At 38.3% G+C, this 19,933-nt stretch overlaps 1 protein-coding gene across 1 annotated transcript in view; it reads left to right on the forward strand.

Moving 5' to 3' along the window:
- TMTC2 (transmembrane O-mannosyltransferase targeting cadherins 2) overlaps positions 1-19,933 on the forward strand; it is a 374,133-nt gene that overhangs the window by 194,911 nt on the left and 159,289 nt on the right. The gene's annotated exons all lie outside the window — the stretch shown is intronic.

Consider the following 19,933-nt stretch of genomic DNA (forward strand, 5'->3'; position numbering starts at 1 on the left):
AAGTTGTGCAAAGGCTTAATGTGCTCATGAACACCATTAGTTAAAGTAGTTAGTGCATTCCTAATTTAAGGTAACTTAAGGAGAAAAAAACCCTTTTTATACTATTAAAAATGAACAGGTACTGTATCTTTTGCTTTGAGTGTGTTGCTTTGAGTGTAGAAAAAGATTGTTTTAACTAATCTGTAAATGGATAGACACAGTAAAATCTAGTTTTTGTTAAAACGCAAAATTATTAACCAAAAGACTGTTATCATAGTTTAGACAATTTAGATATTTGGTGGAAATGAGAAAATAAGGAAATAAGGTTTGTTTTTAGTGCGGATATACGTCACAGTACACTACCTCATAGTAAAGCCCCCTGGAGCTCTACACCAGTGAGATCTGTCTCATATGAGCTGAACCCCAATCCTCTGGAAGAGCAACAAGTGCTCTTAACTGCTTGGCTGTCTCTTCAGCCTGGATCGCAGGGGTTTTTAATGGGAATCAAAGGAAGAGTTGAGATTGTTCATCCTGTGAAATTCTTTAGTTCTTTTTGACCAAGAAAAGAAAAGAAAAGAAAAAAGAATCACTATCATGTAGCTGTTTTAAATAATGGATGTTACCCAACCCCAAGACTTGTTGAAATGGTTGCAGTCAAACCCAAGACTCATGAAGATGATTGCAGTTTTTAGCGAATGGTTTTTCAGATAGTTTTCCTTTGGTGGTCCATACAAATTTAGAACAAGTCTATGATGCCAGTCTGTTTTCTTGTCATTTCAAACTGAAGCATGTAAGGAATTAAAACTAAGTCTTCTGGTCTGCTATTTGAATCACCATATTGGTTGAGGGATTTATTAACATTTCTGGCTAAGTTTCCCACTAAGCTGTTGGTACAGAGGGCTCAGATAAGAGGTGCTCCGGGAAGATAGAAGCTGTTATTTTTTCATGTGGCAATCTCAATATGTGCAGCTTGGGGCTGATAAGGTGGCGCCATGACGTCATAGGATCCCTGCTTCTCGTTTGTTCCCTTGCCGTCCTGATGGGTCACCCTGGCCACATGGTCCATGATGGCTCATTATCACGTCAGCACTTTGGTTGACAGAACAGGAGAGAGGAGGGGTAGATGTGGGTGTACCCGTTGCTCTAAGTCATTGTGAAGAAATTATATATACTGTGTTTACCCAGAGATTGTTAGCTACATCTCTCTGTGAGGAAGACTGGGAAGTATTATCTTTGGAAGGCAAACCATCCAGCCAAATGTCATTACTCTGAAAGACACCGATGACCATATTCTGAGGCCAAGGTCAAAGTAGCCATCTCTGACACACATGAGGTAGAAGCATGTGTAACCACATAGGTTGTTTTCAGCAGTAACCATTTGATGGTTGACAGCTATGATGTTGAACCCAGTGCTTTGGTAGTATAGTTAAAAACGCACGGTCATTTCTCCAGCACTGGAATAAGCTACTTCATAAGCAGCTTGCCTGTGCTTTCTTCACAGCACTTGACATGTGCTCTAAGCATCTTAACGTAGGAGTAGGAGAATGATTGCCCAGCTAACCATAACTAGTGAGAATACATTGAGACGTGGTCTTTTGAGGTCCAGCCGGCAGCCTTATCCTCCAAGGCTCATCATTTTACTGGATGGCCATCCGTTTTCCCAGTTGCTGACTGTGAAGCCAAGCGTTGCCTGTGCCTCCGCTCTTCTGTTGTCAGCTCACGCCCATTCCTTCTGTGATTCCTTCATCCTGTGTCTTCTGTAGTCTCTCCAGCACCTAGCCATGTTGTACCGCCTCCACTGTTATGCCCATAAGCACAGTTGCCATGAGACTTCAGGAGACCAGTGGTTCTCAACCTCCCTAATGCTACAACTACTTAACGTAGGTCCTCATATTGTGGGGACCCGCCCAAACCTGTAGAATTATTTTTGTTGCTACTTCATAACAGGAATTTTAGTGCTGTTATGAGTTGTAATGTAAACATCTGATATGTGACCCCGTGTGGTTGAGGCCCACAAGTTAAGATCTATTGAGCTAGGGTATTATTAAAAGATTCCTACCTGACTCTTCCCCTTTGTTAATTTGCTTTTTCATCATGCCTTATTTTTTTTTTTTTTATTTTATGTTGGGCAACATGTATTTTATGACACAATTGGAGAGTTCTCTATGGTGCATTTTGTTCATTGAGATTGTAGTTTTATATCATTATCTATATCTACATCTATATCTATCTGTCTGTCTGTCTATAATGGTCTTAGACCCCCAGAGGTGTCAAATTTCTCTAGTGTCTTTGCATTTTGTCTCACTGTCTTTGGTCTCCCTAAAGACTCAGGCTCTATTTTGGTGTATATTAATATTTTACTATAATCTAATGCTATACTGGGTCCTTTTATACATGTTGGAAGGTTTTATGCTATCTTAGGATGGAGTCTCAGCTTTTATAACTACCATCACTTCTTTCTTCTCTTCTTTTGTTCCACTTCCTGTCGAGACAGGGACATTGGAAGTGACTCAAGCCAGATGTTCTGTAGCATCTTTCCTTTCTACTAGGAAGCAGACCTTTGTACAGAGGGTGCTGTGCATAAGTTCCTGATCTAGTCTTCTCCTTTGCTTTAGTTAGGGTTTCTATTGCGGTGATAAAGTCCATGACCAAAAGCAACCAGGAGATGAAAGAGTGTATTTCATCTCACAAATCCCTGTCACAGTCTATCACTGAGGGACTCCTGGCAGGAACTCAAGCAGGGCAGAGACCTGGAGGTAGGAGCTGATACAGAGGCCATGGAGAGATGCTGTTTACTGCCTCGCTCCCCAGTGGTTTCCTCAGCCAGCTTTCTTATCTACCCAGGACTCTGTGCCCAGGGCTGGTACTGCTCACAATGGGCCAGGACTACCTACATCAGTCTCTGATTAAGAAAATGAACCGAAGGCTTGCCACCGGGCATTTTCTCTACTGAGGTCCCTCTTCCCAAATGATTCCAGGTTGTGTCAGGTTAACACAGCACACCTTTCTATTATATTATCTGAGACAGGAGAGTGAGATCTAAGCCAACGGAGCAGAATTGCTAGGCACCTCCTTGATAGTTTTCTAACCCTCAAGACTTTCACTCCTGGGAAGCTCACCTCTGCTGCTCCCCCTGACTTTGCCTATTTCTGCAAATTACCTGGTAGTGGGAAGCTTTCTGTTGAGAGCTAACTGATGACTCTCAGTTTGCATCCGTTTTCCTGCTGTCAGGGCAAGGGAGACCATTTTGGTTTCTTTACTGTCTGAGCTGACATGCTGATTTGACTATTATAGCTTGCACTTAATCACCATCCCAAGTGACCCTATGGAAAAGTGTCAGAACACACTTGGCATTCCATACGCCACTGTTTTCTCTACTCATTTCTCATTTCTTTTCGAGCAAAACCACGGCATCCCGGAGAAGGTGCTTCTGTGTCTCAGCTTTGCCTTCCCATGCTCCTATCCAGCCCGGCAATCTAGTCGGATGTCTTCTGTTTGCCCGTAAACCCTGGCCACCGTGTCTCTGTCATTGCTTCTGTGTGGAATGTGTTTTCTTAGATAGTCTCAGCATGCTGCCCTGCATCTTCCTCCGGGTCTCAGATGAAGGTACCACTGTCAGTCAGATGCTCTATGTGGATGGATCAACCCTGCTGACGATGACATCCGAGCTTCTTCGTGCGGCATCCCCTGTCTTCCTTCTACTCTTCCTGTTTCTCTTCGCACTCATGATGATGTTGCTTACTGTCTGACTGTATGGTCTGCATACACTATAAGATGGGATGGAAGAAACTTGGGGCTTTTCCACGTAACAATTCAACATAGTAGGAGAAGAATGTCGAGTCAGTGAAGTGCTTGTTGCATATGTGTGAGGACATGAGTGTCATTCCCAGAACCCATGTCAAAGCAGCTAAGCATGGTAACTTATTACATGTGTAATCCCTGTAATACTCGGGACACAGACATGAAGATCCCTGGAACATGCTTGCCAAAGATTCTAGCCTAATCAGTAAGTTTCCTGTTAATGAGTGATTCTGTCCTGAAGAATGTAGCTAAGGCTCCTGAGGATGATATATGAACTTGAGCTCAATCTTCCAGAGCCTGTTTATACACATGAATGTACTCATTCCCACGTAGGCACGCACGCGCACACACACACACATACACACACACACATACACACACACACACACACACACACACACACACACGGCAAAAATACCATATATACAACTGACCATGACTACTAGTGAGAGCTTTTAGTAAGGATACTTGAACAGTAAACATAACAGTCATTTCCCATCTTGAGTTTTATATTCAGTCAAGAGGTAGCGTGCATAAGCAGGAGAGAGGGAAATGGATAAACCAGATACTGAGAGGGATACTTTATAAAATGATTGATCAGAAGGGGAATGTAGGTCATTTGTTTTGCAGGACTGTTGCCTGTGACATGGGCTCCCATTTTGAAACAGACAAAAGTCTTTCAATCCTGGTTTCTTGCTGATTTTTCCCCCTATTTGTAAAATGCCATAATTCTGACTCTGGTTACTTCCTCGGTAATTATGAGACAGAGACAAATCTTATGCAAAAAAAAAAAAAAAAGCCTCCTGACAATTTGTCACATTACTTAAGTCTAGCAAAAGATTAGAAACCCTTGAAAGCCAGCATTTCGGAATCATTTCTGAGACTCCACATGGAGACTGTTTCCCCGTCTTCCTTTGAAAGCTTTTGAAAATTTGCGAGTACTTCAGTCTGGCATGTATTCCTACAGAATTTGATTTGAAGCCTCGTGAACATTATGCATTAAAACGTCTGCCTTTATCATGGATCCTGCAGACAGCTGCCAGTCATTAGCTGACTGGATGCAAATGCTGAGGGGTGATACCTCTCACAGTGACTGTGTGGCTAATTTATGCTTAAAACTGCATGGCGTAGACAAGATGCTGATTGAGGGACTTAAAACTCCAAGTCCAGTCCCAGTCTGCGGTGGATAATATCAGGAAACTCACAGACACTGTCTATCAGCGATTTTACGATGATTTTGCATTCCTGTGCTAAGCAGGGCACTTCTCTATGACTGTCGCTGTAATGGACAAAACACGGTGGACATGAAAGATTTGTTTCTTACCTAATGCAGTACATTGGGTACCAGCTGATACATACTTGCTTGCAGAAAGCATTTTTTAATTCATCACGAAGCAGGTAAAGGCAGGATTTCTCCACCTCTAGCCTCCGGCTGTTTCTGATGCTCATTGTCCCCTCACCTGTGTGTCACTTGGCAAAATGGGCATCTGTCACCTTGGATTCCAGGGCTGTAGAGTGTCTCTCCTTTTGCCCAGGTCATGGTCATTCGCTCTTGTGGGTCTGGCCTCTGGAAGCCTGGCCTTTGTTTCCTCTCTAGCGTGTATAGTGTCACCTGCGTCATAAGTGAGCAGTGTGGCGGTAACTTAATTAATATGTCACTGACTTTTGAAATGATGTTTCTGTGACCTCCTGGCTCTAAGAGCTTTTCCTTCTGGGGAGACCATCCAGCATCTCATCTCATCACCTCTGTTCAAATCCCAACTATTTCCCAACTTCCCGTTCACCGGGCGATCATCACAGGTTAAGCATTATCCCAAGTGTGAATATTGAAAACCTTGAAATGAAGGAAAGCGTATTTGCAATCCCGTCTGATGGAACACCAAATGCGCACAAAAACACATGACGTTTTAAATTTCCCTATTAAACAGTTCTCTGCGATGGACAGTGTAACTTAGCTTGCAGAATGCTCGCTGGCATGCACAAAGACTCGCATCAGAAACCCAGCACCACAGAAACCGTGCCTTGTTTCTCAGGCCTGTGCTCACCACACTTGGGGTGGGGAAGCTGGAGTATCTAACTTCAGGGTCATAATTAGGACCAGAGCTTTAGGCTAACTTTAGTGAACTGGGATTTCTGACTGTTTCAATGAAGGTTCTTAAAACTATGAGCAATTATGCAGTTCATCGTAAGCTGAGGAAACTTTCACAAGCTGAAGCTGGTTCTTGGTTCCCTTTTGCTTATGTAAACATGTGAATCTAGCTATAAAGATAGCCAAACAGTGGATCTCATATTTATAACTCTGGTCATACAGGAATTCTGAATTTGTGCTTCCCAAAATAAATGACATCCCCCACCCCAGTACCTACTTAGAAAGCTATAGATAAGAAACCTGTTCTCAGTTCTGCATTGTTTTACAAGTTTTCTTCCTTCTTAGGTTACTGTAAAAGTGACTGGTTTCAACATCATAGGGTTTCAAATTACAAAACAAATATACACATTTCTTTCACATTCCTGTCTCAAAAGCTTTTGACATTTTATTATTAGCTACATGTCCTGTATTGGATTTCTGGATAGCTCCCTATCTGAACCAAGAGTCTTTGTGTAGTACAGGCTAGCCTGGGAAACATTTGTGTGTGTGTGTGTGTGTGTGTGTGTGTGTGTGTGTGTGTGTGTGTACTTGTACATATATACTAAGAATAATGTTTTGTTAAAATAATATCTGAAAGTTTACCTGAACTCTAAGTCTCTATGTGAAAGTTGACATTTATGAGATTTTCTTTTAAGTTCCAAGTGAGACTCCTCTGTAACTATGGCACAGCATAATTAAACAGCCAGATTTATAAACGTGGAAGAGAGTTCTATTTCTCCAGTAAGTTATCATGGCACGTCAAAGGAAAAGTGAAAAGTTTTCAAAAGAGGTTCGTATTATATAAAATATTAAACTTATCAATAATGTAAAGATGAAAAAGTACACTGTTGTATTTCAAGGCTGACTGGGGGAATAAAATTTTTATTATTTATTATTTATTTATTTTATGTATATGAGTACACTGTAGCTGTCTTCAGACACACCAGGACCCTTTACAGATGGTTGTAAGATACCATGTGGTTGCTGAGAATTGAACTCAGGACCTCTGGAAGAGCAGTCAGTGCTCTAAAATGCTTCTAAAACAGTGATGATGATGATGATGAGGATGACGATACAAATAAAGAATATCAGGAGTAAGAAGAAGAAATGAAATAGCACTGTCATCTAATTGACCGGAATAGGTCAGACTATTAGTAAAGGTCCTTTAAAAATACTTGATTCTTGAGAAAAGAGTAAGCATTTTTGTATTGAATTTAAGCACTCACAGAACATCAAAGGCTTATGCCTTTCATGCCTTTAAAAACGAAAAAGTACATAGACAGAGGCATGAAACTGTGAGTTAAAGACCAGCCTGATATATAAATAAATACACATTCTATGTGTGTCTATATAGTTAGGTTTATATATAAAATATAGTAATATGTGTATATGTATATATCCTGTGTATATATATGTGTATATATATATATATATATATATATATATATATATATATATATATATATGTATGTATGTATATATGGAGAGAGAATGTTTTAGGGAAACCAGTGCTGCAGAGTGAGACCCTGTTTTAATAAAATAAAACAAACAAGAGAAAAAGACCAGCGTTTTTGTTCCTCGCTTAGCTCTGTCAACTGTAGATACTGTTTTTTGGAAAACATAACGAGCTATAACAAGATGAGGTGCACATAACCCTAAGGTGTTTTATAGATCAACTTATTGCTTACAACTGGCTCTGTATTTCAGATTATTTACAACCAAATTTTAGTATGTTTCTGGACTTTTAAGTTCCTTCAGTCCTGAAGTTACCGTTACCTTAGGCTATAACCATTTATTTTCTGAAGAAACAGACCATTTAGCTTCTGGTTAGAATAACCCTGAAATATGTTCTTTAAAGATAATATTTGTAGGAAATAAACGTACGTGTGCTTTGTAGGTTAATGGATAGTACCAAGTGCCCATTTGAAAGCTGAGGAAAGGGTCATGCCCCAGTGCGTTTGGGGGTTGAGTCTCTCTGCACATGTCTGCTTCTCTTCTCTTCTCAATCTTCCTCTGTGCTAGAGCTTCAGATGAGTTGGAAGTAAAAGTTATGCATGAAGGCACTTTGCTTTCAGATTCCTGTCTCAAAGGCCTCCACACTTCACTGTTAGATATGTATATTTCATCGTTTTCTCCCTGGAATTGTTCCCCTTTTTGGAATGGAGAGTCTTTGTGTAGCACAGGCTAGCCTGAAACTTAGTATATAGCCTAGGCTTCTCACCTTTTTGTCCCTGTTTCCACCAAATGCTGGACATACATAGTGTGACCTATACTGCTAAACTTGTAGATGATTGTGTATGTGTGTGTGTGTATGTGTGTGTGTGTGCATGTGTGTTACTAAAAAGTGAACCTAGGGATTTCAGTTTGTGTTCAACAACAGAGAGAATAACCTATCCATCTTTCTTTCTGAGACAGTCTTAAATTCGGATGTAGGTGTTAAACTCTCCATCTTCCTGCCTCAGTTTCCCAGGTGGCTGGATTACAGGTACCCTGAGCACCTCTTATTTGCAAGTACATTGTCATTGTTTGAAGCCAGGGTTTCAGTCTGTAGTCTAGACTGGCCTGGAACTCTCTGTGTAGCCCAGGCTGCATAAACTCCAAATAGCAATCATCCCGCCTCAGTGTTCAAGCCCGATGGAGTGTTGGAACTGAACGTATGATGAGCCGCCACAATTGACTTTGTAGATCTCAGTCATCACTAGATTTTTTTTTATGTCTAGTTTTAAGATTTTTTTTTGTTTTCTAAAATAGTCTCCCCATCCAATCCCCTTACTTGATTGTCACTGAGAGATGCGTGCAGGTGAAGGACTTCTCACACCTCACCTCTCACACCTCACCTCTCACACCTCACCTCTCACACCTCACCTCTCACACCTCACCTCTCACACCTCACCTCTCACACCTCACCTCTCTTCCCCAGAGTTTTCCTGCCTTTCTGGATTGATTCCCAGTGTCCTGCAATGCGCAGACCTTATAATCGCCTCAAGCACTGACCGCTTACTAAGTGCAATAAGTTTCTTTAAAATTTTATTGGATATTCTATGTATTTACATTTCGAACGGTATCCTCTTTGCTGCCCCCCTCATTTCCCCTCCCCCTCCCAACCACCCCCTCCCACCTCACCACCCTGGCATTCTCTACACTGGGGCATTGAGCCTTCACAGGACCAAGGGCTTCTTCTTCTATTGGTGCCAGACAAGGCCGTCCTGTGCTACGGAATGCATCTGGAGCCAGTGTCCCTCCATGTGTGCTCTTTGGTTAGTGGTTTAGTCCCTGGGAGCTCTGGGAGTTCTGGTTGTTTGATATTGTTGTACTTCCCATGGGGTTGCAAAGCCTTTCAGCTTCTTCAGTCTTTTCTCTAACTCCTCCATTGGGGTCCTCTAGTTGGAGAGATGACTCAGCCGTTAAAGGCTAGTCTCACAACCAAAAATATGTGGCTTTTTTTTTTAACCATAATAGTGATTTAGGAATATTAGATTTTCAATCCAAAGTAAAGAAAGTTATTAAGTGGATAAGTTGTGGATTCTATTATGTGTTTATTTGTTATTTCTTCCTGCTCGCTGAGATAATATACCAGAGAAAAGCAACTAAAGAAAGGAAGGGTTGACTTTCACTCAGTGTGAGGCTGAATTCATCCATTCATTGCTGTGGGGAAGGCTTGAGGCCCTTGGCCACATCCTATCCACCGATGGAGAGAAAGGTGAACACCGACGCTCATTTTTTTTTTAATTCGTTCCAAAAACCAGTTTTATAACAAGGTATAGACTATGTTTAAGACAGAATTTCCCACCTTGCTTTACTTGGTGTACACACTTGCCCACAGAAATGCCCAGCATTTTGTTTCTAAGGTGATTCTAAATGCTGGCAATCGGTATGCGCCATCAACATGTGCAAAATTAAATTGCAAATATTCACCTCGTATAAAGTATGAGCAGGCAGATATTTTCCTGTTTTCCTATAAGCTTACAGATAATGTAACACACAAAACACATTTTCAGCAGGACAAATACCATCTGCTTTTGGAAACAACAGTTTTAGCCTTTTACATATATGGAAACCTCTTTTGATTACGGGTTTTAAAGAAAATACCACAAAGTCTAAAGAAATGATGGAAAACTATAAAATGCTCAAATTATATAATTATTTTAAAAGGTCAGATGTAGAGAAATATTTTGGTGTAATTCTATAAGAAGGTGGCAGAAGAAAATATGCAATTTTTTTGCTTATTTTGATAATGGGCAAGAAATTCTTTTTTATATGTATAAATCATTGTCAAATTCATTTGTAATTTTCAAAATAAGACCACTATCAAAGAGTATCTAGAATATAGACATAGACTATATACTTACAAACATAAAGTGTTTAACAAATTACAAATATTAAAAGTTTTACTTAGAGGTTTCTTAAAGAATAAAATTTATCAACTAGGAATCCATGTCCAGATTTATAAAGTAAGTGTTAATCACACATAGTCAAATGTGCATGCATATGAGCGTACACACACACACACACACACACACACACACACACACACACACACACACACTCACACACACACACACACACTTATTAACAGAAGAGACGGACAGGCACGTTTTTTGACAATAGTAGGACTTATGTAGGTTCTAATTTGTAGGTACATCTGCTGTCACTCCGATAATCCATTTGACTATCACAGATAACATAATTAATGCCAATAATACTAACCACTGTGGCCTGTAATTGCCTTCTTTACTGGCATTCGAGGTGTGCACTTTAGTTAGAAATCCTTCATCTAGCATTTTTAAAGTAGAGAGAAATAGCCGCTTCAGAGGTTCAGCATATCGGCCAAGTTACATTCTCTGGACACAGTAGTCACTTTCTAAAAGGGGACTATCAGTAAACCTCCAGCAAAGAGCATGCGGTCTAAAATAGATAAGCTTTGGTAATTTCCATGATTAAAAATACTGCCTGTGCTTTAGATTTATTTTTCTATTTTCCTATTTGTTCATTAATGGTTTGAATTATGTTCTTTCTTATTGGTAAGACTAAATGATATTGTCCTTAACATATTCATGTAAATATTGAAAATTTAGAACAGTACTTAATATACTTATATTCTCATTGCACAAGCCTATAATTACTTCTTTCACAGAAGCACATGTATTCTGCACTTTTCCCATTGCCAGTCACCGTGATATGTTGACATTTTCCTGTGATCTTGACATTCTGTTATTTCAAAAGAACATTATAGATGTCTAAAGTCTCTCTGTTTTTATTGTAGCATTGTGGTTCTCAGACACTTTAGGGGAAGCTGATACAACTATTCAGCCCTTACTGAACCAATTTAGTATAACATAAAGAGATTCCATACATGCCATTCTAATGTATGCTCCCCACGGGTTTTATTTTCTTCTTCTGACAGTATTATTGACAACAAGGGTTTACTTATATTGTTTGAGGAGAGAGTTAATGCTGACTGCTCCCAAATTCTTCCATGTCTTTCTATTAGAAAATTCAAATGTATTGTCCATTCTTTTTAATCTCCCATACCTGTTGCTGACTAATGAGAAACTCTTGGTAGCTCAGATCACAATTAGTGATTAGGCATACAAAAATGAATGAGGCATCACTGAGAAATTCCATGCAAATGAGAAATTAATGGGTGGGAGCAAATGCGGGAAAAACCATGTTTCACGTATCATGCCTCTTATTGACCAGTTCTCTTGGCTTCGGTTAAAAGGATGGCTCACAGTTAATGTTTAAAATATTGTAGAACTTGTTGATGATCTTAGATGGTACAATAATGTTAAAACAAAGGATGCTATATGTGAGTAGCAAAATGTATATTTGGATATTGGGGTATTGCAACATAAATAACACCTTTCCATTTTATTACTGTTTTAAATAAGCATATATTTAGTCTGAGTTCTGCGTGATCTGTTCACATTTAGAGTAGCAAGGGTAAAACTTACATTTACATAATAAAATTACTGTAAATAAATTTTATAATTCCATCCAGATATATGGACTATGTATTTTGGTATCAGTGAATCATAGTTAATTATGCGTATCTCATTCATTTCATATGTGAAGAGGACATTAGCTGCCAGTCATCTTTACATTGTCACTAATTAATTGTAGTTAACCAAGGCATAGTCAGTTTCAGAAAAATAAAGTCTTGGTGGATGAAAGGATTGCTTTTGTCCCCAGAGCCTTATGAAGCAATGATCAGATGACCGGTAAAAAGATCAGTTTACAAATGTTGACCTTCTTTGTTGTTTCTTCTGATAGCAGGAACAAAATTTACAAAACTACAGATCACGTTTTTCTTCATCTTCATGTTCATGCAGTTTCCTTGCTCTGGCTTTTTCCCATGTTCCACTGCAGTTGAGATTAGAAAGTTCAATACAGTTAACCATTATATTTGGCACTGATCTCTGTTCGGGTTACAATCTGGGCAACAGTGTTTGCAGAACGTGTCTGACCTGTAAACATTCTACGACATCTGTGTCCTTCCTAAGGCTTCCCAGTGTCTCCTCAAGAAAGTGTATGTTATTATTCTAAAGAAATATCAGATACATACAAAATTCTGCCTGAAAATGGTGTCTAATCTGAATAAAAGGAGTTCTTACCCATATACTTAGAGACGAGTCCATTCCTTATTTTATTTTGCACTGGATAATGTGCAACAAAATACTGGGACAATGTCAACTTACAGTCTCTCTTGGGAAGCAAAAAGGCTTTTTGATTCTACACAACTCATTCAAAACCGGAAAACAAACTTTAGGATTTTTTCTTTTAACAGACTTAAATATTTTAATTTTTGAAGATTCTTCTATATTAGATTTTTAGGTAGGATATAAAGATATAGTTTAAACTCATAAGATAAAAATAAACTTTAGCTCAGGGCAACATCCCTTACACAATTTAGCTCAGGCTATTGCTTTTTTTTTGGGGGGGGGGTGAAATGAAAATGCTGGTAAACCCAGAGGCTGCTCACTCTGTTATGGACAACCTACAGGTTAAATAGGTAAAGATCGAACATTAATGTTAAGAGACATTTATGGTTTTTGCACATTTTTAAAACTGCAGTGTATGTTAAATCATGAGATTTATGATAACAATTCAACACTAAATCAATATATAGAACACAAAAATCTTCAAATTTCAATACATAGCAATTACTTTTAATAGAAGATCATCTACTTGGGTGAGTTTTTTGAAACAGCAGAGATAGAAGACAGCAGTCGCTTCAGTTTGAGTTAACGCTGTAGACTTACAAATACTTGAAGACCTGAGTGCTAACTTTGGGATGTTGGAGGTATTTATGGCTGCAGTTGATCAGGGTTTCAAGAAGGACCTCACATTTGATTTTCTTAGCAGACTAATTGTTCCTCAGCTAATATATTCTTTCAGTGAACAGAAAATAAATTGTGACAGATTGTGGGCTGAGTACAAGAGGAGCTTTCATTGTGAATTAAGTTCAACTTTCTCTTCAGTGGATATATTTGACTGTCCTGTGAAGGGTCTTTGGGATGTGAGAACAAATCCTTCATTTCTTCAGTTTTAACTTTCTATTCATTTTGACTTTACTGATCTGTTCCTTTCTCTTTTTTACCTGAAGGTTTTCCAGCACTATGTAGAAGCACCTAGTAACCTTCGCTTAATATACTCAAGATGCCCTAATCCTTGAGTGTGCTTTAGAGTAATTAAACAGTATTTATTAAATTCCACCACATGTAAGGAATGTTCACATTGTCAGTGGGAGGACACATAGACAATGCTTTAAACAATAACTATTTGTTGACTTATATTAAATAAATTCTATTTTCAATACATGACCTAAAAAATAACTCATGTATATGTATCAGGATATCTTTGAATGGGCCCCAACACTGTAATCATAAACTTCTTTAAGACATAAACTTTTGAGAGATGACTTCGCTTTTTCTAACTCCATAAGGTGGATCTCCAGTATGGACGTTGTAGATGGCAGTGTTCTTTCATAACATCAAATGGTTGAGCATGCCTGAAAGTCAGTATTCTTTTGCTGTGTTTATATTTATAAACCTCTTTCTCTCTGTCCAACTTGTTACCTTCCCTTTGCAGTCTTGTAGGAGACTAGTTAATTTCTAAGAATGCCCTCTATAAATGGCTTAGAAGTTCTTCTATTGCATTTTATATGTTCTTTTTTTACTTTATATACTTTAATAAATAAATCCTCGTCATTTTGAGGATTTTGTATCCTCTTCATCTTCCTTCTCATCTTCTTCTTCTTGACCTTCCTCCAGTGCCTTTTGAGTTGGATTTGGGGAATTTTTGAGGGGAGTCCTATTTTATTGAATAGGCAGTATTTTTATTCTTCTGTTCATTTTACATCCTAAAATGGCATTGATTGATTTAGTGTTTTGATGCAGGGTATTGTGCAGCCCAGACTGACATTAAATTCAGGGCCGAGTAACCATGGACCTCCGATCCTCTTGTCTCTGTCTCGCAGCTGCTAGGCAGAGCCATGCCCATTATCATCCCCGGTGCCCTTTGAAACATAACTTTTGAAATTTCTTGGTATTTATCTTTCTATTTGGGAAATCTGATGGAACAATCTAGTTTCAACTTTCTCATCTCTGATTGTTAGAATAAGTTTTAAGAGTTGCTTAATGATAGATGCTAAAATATTAATTGGAAGCACATAGAATTCTTGCTTAACTTATAGAGAGAGAATTGTCAGTTCTGTGAGTAATGATGACTTATTTAATATGGTCCAATTTCTCAAGTAGTTGAAAGAACAGAATAAGCTCTATTGAGTAATTAATTCTCTGTCCTTCTCATACTGAAGTAAATCAGTGAGCATATAAATTTTAATTTTTAGTGCTTCATCTTAATGTATTTTACTTTTAACCATAATACATGTATTTGTGTACTTCTGCTGAAATGTAAATGGTTTTTCAATTCAAGTATGACTTTCTTCCACTTTTAGCTTTATCACTGAAACTTGAAAAATGTACGTTATCATGAAAATACCCATTACCTAGTTTAATAATTTTTAAGGACATATTTTCTGAGGTAATTTTATATTTTTGTAAGTTGCTTTTAAATTTGCTTACTATCATCTTTTGCTATCATCTATGGGAAAAGCTAATCACAGTTTTGTTTAAAGGGGTAGGAGCACTGAGAGCAGATTTCACACCCAAAATCCATGACAATTTTACTCTTATGTCTGGTATCTTCTCTTCATGAATGCATTTTGACTGACAGAGAGGAACAGAGATGTAGGGAGAAAGGATTCTGAGAGGGAATTGTGTGCAATTGAACACCATGATAACCTCTGTGCCATTAGTTCAGTTGGAGGCAAGGACAGCTGGAGTTAAGTTGGTCCTGTCCCTTCTCTTCTTGCACTTGGGGAGAACATTATGTTTTGCTGAGCCCAGGATCTTGGGCTCTGTGATACAAGAGGGTCTGTTACTTCAGAAGCTGGAATGGAAGGTCCTCTAAGAGAATGAGCTCCCCCAAGACTAAACACAAGGATCATTTTAACTTTTGTCCAATTCTTCCATTTAGCCAGGAAGGGGGCCGTTTGGCTTTTTGTGGATTTTACAGTGGTTCTTGGCTTTTGTTTGTTCTTTGCTTGGTCACATCTCTGGTGTGGTTCTTTGCTCTGTTGGAAGCACAGTCTTTGACAATCTGTCTGAGGCTGGGACTCTGTGGGGCTACATCTGGTATTACCCACTGGACTTCTCCTGGAGGTCAGAGGAGTTCTGGGTGTCCTGTGTTCTTTCCTTACCTCCTTTCGTTCCTTCTTTCTTTAGTGTGTGACATGGTTAAGAGAGTTTTATAATGTGTATTGAATCGGGCAGTTTTCTCTTTTGCTCTTTCCAGATACAGTAGGCAATGTCCTAATTGTGAGATTTACATTTCATCAAAAAGATAGAACTCTTCACATTGCAGCTTTTCCCTGTTACCTCCATGGCCATTTTAAAATTCCAGTTTCTTTTCCCCCTTTGAAACAACCATCTCTTCTGCCCCCATCTTGCTGGGGACCCTCCATGTTTTGTCATTGGGTTTCCAAAGTTGCTCTCCGTGTTGTCTCTTATTTATTTATTTATTTTTTTCTGTTTTGTTTTGAGATGGCATCTCACTGGCCCTGATCTCACTTTATAGCAGATGAAAACCCTGCTTCAATGGTGACAGCCTCTGCTTCTCCTTCATTCCTCTCTTCCCTACTGGGATTACAGATGCCTGATTTATGTGATGCTGAGAATCCACCCTAGGGCTTCCTGCTTGTGGGCAAGTCTACTAGTGAATGACCCATGACTCTGTAGGCCCGTCTTGCTCTTGTTCTGTTTCACTGAGAGTCTGACTGGGAGAGGACAGTGGTGTTCGTCTTACTGTATTAATTGTCACAAAACTGCCTCTCTGAAATCCTGCCCTGAAAATTTGAATGAAATATACTCCAGATTGCATGCCATAAATTAGTGACCCTGTACATGGAGTCCTGTTCATGTCTGTGACTTGATCTTGTTTTCTTTGCATCCATTCACCTAACTGCACTATTTGCAGTTGGAAAATATCAACTTGCTTATCATTCTGTTTTCTCTACTGGTATCTCTCCTCTTTCCAGTTCATGGCTCCTTATACAATAGCTGTTAGCATGCTCTGATTTCCCTATATTTTTATATTAGACTGACATAATTTCATTTATTCTGTTGTTATTTATGGTACTTACCACTATTTAAATAGGATGGATTACATATATTTGTTTGTCTGTCTACATAAATGTGTGCTTGTGATCACTGTTGGGGTCACACTCATGCCACTGATGCATGTGTGGAAGTCAGAGATTAACTTGAAGAAGTCAATTCTCTCTTGTCTTACCACATGGGTTCCAGGGATCAAACTTAGGTGATCAGATTTGGAAGCAAACACCTTTAGCCACTGAGCCTTTTGCTGGCCCTGCAATAGTTTGTTTATATCACTGTTCTATTTAAGACCTATCCTCCTTATATATTCTCTGTAGCTTAGCACCATTCGTGGGTAAGTAAGAGTTTGACATGTTTGGTTTTCTTTGTTGTAACAAACACTGGGCTAATTCTAAAGTTTAGATGTCTGACTTCCAGCATTAGAGATTTCCATCCAGGCATGACTGAAGCATGCTTCAAATCTGAGGCAGGACAGAAGGCCATGGGGGGAGCATGTGGCAGAATTATAGAGCCCACATTATGTTGGAAAGGAAACAGAGAGACAGTGGAAGGGACCAGAGTCTCACAATACTTAACTGACTCTTTCTGAAGAACTCAGTTTTCTAACAAGGTCCCTCCCTCCACATTTTGACCATCTCCCTACAGACTGTTCTGTTCAAAGTTTATGTCTTTCCTTAGGTCAGAGCACTCATCTCATTATCTCTGGAAACCTTGACAGACATAATCAGAAATGTGTCATAGTAACATCCTGGGCATGTTTCAATATAATCAGACTGACCGTCTGTATTAACTCTTATCTTGAACTATTGTTTTCCATGCCTTAGTAATGTTGTTGACAGAAAAGAGAATTTACCAGTATCCGATTGCGTTCACTGTTGAGTAAATGAACACACAACCAAATGTGTAAACATATGTTCTTGCTATTGTCCAGAGGGGACACATGTTAGCTATGGTTTAATTAAGACATAAAACTTAACAAAAGGACATTTATTTTTATGGACATATGTGTTAAAATATTTACTTTCAGTATGTCCTGGCTGTAGTTTTCTTTAGCATCTTGGAAGTGGAACGTGGTTGCTTTTTCATTGTGTAAGCTCATGTGTGCATGTATCCTGAAGAGCAAATTCAGTGTAAGTCTGTTTTACTAATTCTTTTTTTTTTTTTAGATGCATCCATTTTCTTAAGACTTTCTCTTCTTTTTGAACAACATTATTTTAAAAAACCAAGATAAATGAACAAATTTTAAGCATTTTTCTATAAAAGTATACGAATACATTTTCGTCAGTGCTTGATTTTTTTTAACTTTTTTTCTCTTTTTAACTATTTTAAAAACAAAGATAAAAGAAAAAATTTTAAACATTTTTGCATAAATGTATACAAATACATTTTTGTCACTGCTTGGCTTTTTTCTTTCTTTTTTTTAAGGTTTAATACTCTGCATTAAGGTTTTACTAGTTACAATGAGCAAAAAGTACATGTAAAACAGGATGTAACCCGGAATTAGTCAACGTTTTCTTGGTGTGGAAGGATTGAGCATAATGGGTTGTTTTTTTGTTTGTTTGTTTGTTTGTTTGTTTGTTTTCTTTTTTTCTTGAACTTCACACAGTCTGTGAGTTGTTTCTGGGGCAGTGCAAGCCTCTGGGGTTAGCATCCCACTATCAGTGACTGCATATTATGTCTGTTCTTTTGTGACTGGGTTATCTCACTCAGGATGATATTCTCTAGATGCAACCATTTTCTTAAGAATTTGGTTAAGTCATTGTTTCTGATAGCTGAGTAGTACTCCATTGTGTAAATATACCATAATTTTTGTATCCATTCATCTACTGAAGGACATCTGGGTTCTTTCCAGCTTCTGACTATTATAAATAGGGCTGCTATGAACATTGTGGTGCATGCTGTTTTGCTAATTCTTGATCGAGGCAGAACTTTGGCAGGGATTAAGTAAATTGGCTTGAAAACAAAACTGCTAGAAGTTCCACCGGGCCTTGCTGTATTAATGTGAGGATTAGGGACTTTAAGCAAAGAAGTTGTATTATCACTTATTAAATATGACTATGACTTACTGCTTTCCTGTTCTTAGTTCCTACTATCAAATGCATAGTTTACTTGAAAATACTTTTAGTGTTTTGATTTTTTAAATCGAATGTTAAAATTTTCTGTGAACTCACATGCCGTGGAGCAGTTCACACTGGATGGATGTTGTCTTGTAGCTAAAGGTGAACCTAGTAGGAGAACACTAATTAGAGGATAGGGCAGGCTTAGGTTAATCAGTGTGGGATGAGAATCTTTGCTTTAGTATTAACCTGGCACATCTTTAGTGCTTCCTCACCCACGGAATAGCTGTACACAAGAGGCCTGTGTTAAGAGAGTTTACGAGATGGCACATGTCAAGCATGAAGCCAGACATGTGGTGCTATTTGTTGGGAGATAATTATGAGTTCAGTGTCTTTGTTTTGCCATGGAAGCATTTGCAATATGACAGATCAGTTTTCTCTGTAGATAGTAAAAGAATACAAGGCACATTATGTTTATTAACTAAGGTTAGCTAAAGTGTATTAAGTTATAGAAACACAGGATTTTGGACAGTCAAAGATCTTCCATGTTTATTAATGCATAAAAATGGATAGTTAATTGATTCTTTGATTCTTTGGGTCTTCCAATATCATCACTACTCACCAGAGTTAATATTTCTCAGTGTATAGGCCTTCTCATCCTCACCTTTCTGCATATTGAAAAATTTACTTTCAGAATTAGTACCCTACATTTTTAACAGATCTTATGTAAATTAACTGTGTTCAGAAGCATATTCTACTCACTAGTTCTGACTCATATCAGGGCTCTTTGTAGCTTTGACCATGTTTACTTGTCTTCTGCTTTTTCTCCTCAAGTATTCCATGACATCCATCAGTCCTTCCATAGTTGGATGAGATCTTGGTTTATTTTAGATGATTTCTTACTGCTTCCAGTCCAGTATATATACAATGATTTCAGACTACAAAGACCCCTACGGAAACTTGAAAGACCATGTAGTCTTTGTAGGAGACCTTAAGATAACATTGTTCTTGGCATTGTGATAAAGTGTATGTGCGCATCAGCTTTGAGCTATAATGATGGCTTTAATTATTTTAGACTTTGAATGTATTTAATCTCTTGGCTTGATGAAATGTTAGAGTATAAAGGAAATAAATTTTGCCCATAAAATGTTTTATGAAGGTCTTTTTTTTTTTTTTTTTTTTTTTTTTTTTTTTTTTTTTTTTTTGCCCCATGGTATTTCCTGATAGATTATTATGTCATATGTAATTGAATTGACACTCAGCTTGAATACTTCTTTTTCTTCTTGCCA

This window comes from Micromys minutus (genome assembly GCF_963924665.1).
Source record: "Micromys minutus genome assembly, chromosome: 22".
Taxonomy (NCBI): domain Eukaryota; kingdom Metazoa; phylum Chordata; class Mammalia; order Rodentia; family Muridae; genus Micromys; species Micromys minutus.